At 41.7% G+C, this 4,517-nt stretch overlaps 1 long non-coding RNA gene across 1 annotated transcript; it reads right to left on the bottom strand.

Moving 5' to 3' along the window:
* Positions 1–234: 234 nt before the first annotated feature.
* On the bottom strand, positions 235–1,240 carry LOC118473097 (uncharacterized). The gene is made up of 3 exons (XR_004851951.1): positions 982–1,240; positions 814–881; positions 235–559 (listed from the first exon to the last, which is right to left on the bottom strand). It is a non-coding gene; the product is annotated as an uncharacterized lncRNA (long non-coding RNA).
* Between the last annotated feature and the right edge of the window lie 3,277 nt (positions 1,241–4,517).

Raw genomic sequence — 4,517 nt, 5'->3', positions numbered from 1 at the left:
CGTTGCTAATATTGTATATTTAGCGACCAACCGTGGGTTGCTGTACTATATATTTAGCAACCAACCGTAAGTCGTTAAACTATACATTTAGCAACCAACAGAAAGTCGCCCTTTTTACAGTTGTTATTAATAATAATATACATTTAATTAAGCACCACAAATCACAGATTTTTATACACAAATCATAAAGACATAGACAATTAATCAGTATACCACAGTCATAGATCCATCACATAAACACAAAAGCACCACAATTATATATTCACAAAAGCATCACAATTATAATATCATTCACAACTAGATCATTTACAGATAGCTAGTTAGATCATTCCAAAAGCTGCAGAGATGATCAGTCACAAAAGCACCACAGCGACATCACTCTAGCTTGAAGCAGTTCAAAAGCCCACAACTACATCACTCTAGCTGCTCCAGAGCTGATCAGTCACAAAATCACCAAAGCTACACTAATGCTTCAAGCAGTTCAAAAGCCTTCAGACAACCACTCCAGCTTCTTGTGTCCTCCTGTTTTAATGTACAAGCTTTCTTTGTCCATAACACCCTAGAAAAAAGTACATCAAATTAGTGCGAGGCAAAACTTATGCACCAACTTCAGCTGGTGCAATCAAGGTTAATCATCATTAAGTTGATGGCTCATATAAATCATCATTCAGCTGGTCCGAGCAAGTTACTGTTATATTAATTTTAGCATGTGTCGTCCCATGTGATCAGTACAATGCAGTTTGGTTTATCCTATCACTAGCAAATTGCATAGCATATGTATGTACAAACAATATTCATTTGTGTAGTATATACCTTGCAGCCTATCCAGAAGAGGTGAAGCAAATGATGACTAATGCCTTAACTTTGATTGTAGCTCGCACCTAGAAAAGTAGTTGTGGTATTTTAGACAACAAAAATCAATTTTTTAATAGTGATATGACATTTAAAGACAGAAAAAAATGTCAGGAATATGAGGAATACCTAAACACACCAGAGGTAACCCACAAATGGTATTTGTATATAATTGGTGGACATGTATAATGCACAACGCCAAAAGCAATAAAAAAGACGGATTGTCTGTTTTGTCACATACATGTAAGTGGCAAGAATATGAGTGAGATGAAACTGTGCAACTATTAAGAAACAACTAAAGCATGAAAAGATGATTTGAGAATATATTAGGGCAATCAAACACAAGATAATCATCATCCAAGAAGTTCTCTAGCTGTTCATGAAACCAATCATCCAAGCTGTCTTTAAGGTGCCTGAGGTTTTGTTAAGGAAATAGAAATTGAAAGCATAAAAACCTAGCAGAACAAACTCCATGAACATAAGGAACAATAACTTCATGAATTACTAATAGTACTTACTTGATGAAGAACAACGACTTGTTTTTGAGCAAACTAGCAAAGAAACCTTCTAATGTTCTCGTTCCGGAAGACCCCGTAAAGGCAGTGGGGTCGATGGGTTACCTAAGGTTGGCCGACGGAGTATAGGGTGCTATCCTCGGCCGTCAGATCAAGAGATGGACAACAAAATATAGTTAGAAAAAAAACAGAAACATCATCTTGTATGCTATTAAAATTTTGATCACGATACAATAATAATTAACTGAACCCATCGTGTTGTTCATTGACATATGAATTATTGGAGTATGGATGCACGAGGATTCATAGACATATGTTTTATGTTGCTAGCATCATAGTAGTTTGAGTTGTGTAAAATATCTTGCATAACCACATTAAAATTTCTAGTCTTGGCTGATACATCATGCTTATAAAGGATTCAAGCATAATCAATATATGAATTATTCACACCTACACAATTAGAATTTGAAATTTCGTATTGTTGTTGAATACTGCAAAACCTTGACGGCGGAGTTGACAAAAGGTATGTTAATGTCGAGATTGAATCCTGCATCACACACCAGCAAGTGCTAGATTGCTTAGGTCACCACGGACCAAAGGATATGGTGGGCAACTAATACTCTATCATGGTGAAGAACGACCAGGTAGGTTTACGAGTAAACCATCAAATAATAACATGTCATACTTGCTTGATGATGAACACTTGGTTTTCGAGCAAAGTAGTCAAGGAACCGTCAAATCTCTCGCCTGGGAGGAGCGCCACACGATGTTGTGTCATGCATGCATCATGGCATATGTGAAACGTGGAAAGGGAAGGGGGGGGGTGGAGTTGGGCATAGATTCAATTCAACCAACCGGTTAGGTGCGTAGAACGCCGGACGCTGGGAGCAATGGAGCGGACGCCGGGAGCAGTGGAGGCGTGGAGGGGACGCGGGAGGCGGGACCAGTGGACGACGAGCTGCGGTAGGCGGCGGCCGAGCAGTGGAGACTAGAGAGGCTCTAGGGTTGGCTGCTGGAGTGGTGGGCGCCTGGGCGGTCTCGGTCTCGGGCTCTCGGCTGCCTGCGGACCGGAGGGAGTAACAACCAGGTGACTGGGCCGTGGCCGGCTAAGTGGGCCAAGTGGCTATTGGGCTGACTGGTGAGTGATGCGTGTTCGGTTTTTTTTGTCTATTCGGGTTACGCGATATAAAACCCTAACCCTAACCCGATAACCGAATAGGTACGATCTATGGACCGAACCCAAAAAACCGACCAATTCGGTCTATTCGGGTTCGGTTTGGGTTTGGTTCACGGGTTTAAAATGCCCAGTCCTACCAGTGGTCGGAGACCGTCCCCTAGGTCGAGGCGCCCTGGTGGAGCGGGCGAAACACGGGCGACTGCAGGGACGGGGGGCGACGACGGCGATGTCGGGAGGAGACAGGGACGGCGTGGGAGGGAGAGTTAGGTAGATGGGCCCCTAGTGGGCCTTAGGGTTAGGGAGGGTTTTCTTTTTTTATTTATTTCGAAATGCATTTATAAATTACTCAAAAATTCGTAATTTTTTTACCAAATAAATAATAAACATTTGAATAAATTATTACGAATGCAAATAAATAATAAACATTTGAAACAACTTTCAACTCGAATCTAATATCATATAAGCACAAAGAACACAGTTGCAAACTATAGTCATGTCCATACATAAACAAACCATGAAATAAACATACAAGCAATATTAAAAAGAAATAAATCACCACACAATTTAGCGATCAATGTTTACTTGTTTTAATTAATTTTTAGTCACTAACATCTACCGGTACGTTCAGGCTATAAGATTTGATAGTGATCCTTGCTCTATAGCGACCCACCGCTAGTCTCCGACGACATCTATAGCGACCAACCATAAGTTGTTAAATTTCTAGACTTTTAGCGACCAACCGACCGTTGCTACAAAAGGATTTAGCGACTGACCGTCGGTCCCTAACCTTTAGCAACCAATAGTTGATACCTAATAAGGGTCGCTAAAGATCAACCGTCGTGTAGTGTATTTCCAAGAGGCCTTACCGGATGCCACCTGCTGAGTTGGCAAAATTGAAGAAACAATTGCAAGAATTGCTGGACAAGGGTTTTATTCGCCTTGGGGATGTCCAGCCTTGTTTGTAAAGAAGAAGGATGAAAGCTTGAGGCTGTGCATAGATTACCGCCCCCTTAATGCGGTAACTATCAAGAACAAGTATCCTTTGCCTCGTGTTGATGTTCTTTTTGATCAGTTGGTCGGAGCCAAAGTGTTCTCCAAGATATACCTTCGCTCTGGCTATCATCAGATCATGATACGAGCAAGTGATATTCCGAAGACCGCTTTCTCAACCAGATATGGACTGTATGATTTTTTGGTGATGTCATTTGGGCTGACCAATGCACCAGCATATTTCATGTATCTGATGAATTCTGTTTTCATGCCCGAACTGGACAAATTCATAGTGGTTTTCATCGATGATATCCTGGTGTACTCGAAGAACGAAGAAGAGTATGCCGGGCATTTGCATGTAGTGCTTCAACGTCTGCGACAGAACCATCTTTATGCCAAATTGTCAAAATGTGATTTTTGGCTAAAGGAAATCAAATTCTTGGGTCACAGTATCTCTCAGGCAGGCATAGCTGTTGATCCTAAGAAGGTGCAAGAAGTGATGAACTGGAAGTCACCAACGACTGTCCGTGAGATTCGAAGTTTTCTGGGATTAGCTGGTTATTACTGAAGATTCATTCCGGATTTCACTCGAATTGCGAAGCCCATAACTGAATTGTTGAAGAAAGAAGCCAAGTTTGTTTGGGGTCAGAAGTGCGAAGATGCCTTCCATGCATTGAGGCAACATTTGACCACATCACCGGTGTTAGCGCAACCCGACAACGACAAGCCATTTGTTGTGTATTGTGATGCCTCTGGCACTGGACTAGGTTGTGTCTTGATGCAAGACAACCGAGTCATTGCTTACGCATCAAGAGCACTCAGGCCTCATGAGCTAAATTATCCCACTCATGACCTGGAGTTAGCAGCCGTGGTTCATGCATTGAAAATGTGGAGACACTATTTGATGGGAACGCACTGCAACATCTTCACTGATCATAAGAGTCTTAAGTATATCTTTACTCAGGCCGATCTCAACATGAGGT

The sequence above is a fragment of the Zea mays genome, chromosome 8 (genome assembly GCF_902167145.1).
Source record: "Zea mays cultivar B73 chromosome 8, Zm-B73-REFERENCE-NAM-5.0, whole genome shotgun sequence".
Taxonomy (NCBI): Eukaryota; Viridiplantae; Streptophyta; class Magnoliopsida; order Poales; family Poaceae; genus Zea; species Zea mays.
The sequence above is the reverse complement of the archived record's forward strand: the minus strand, read 5'-3'. Positions and strand labels throughout refer to the sequence as shown.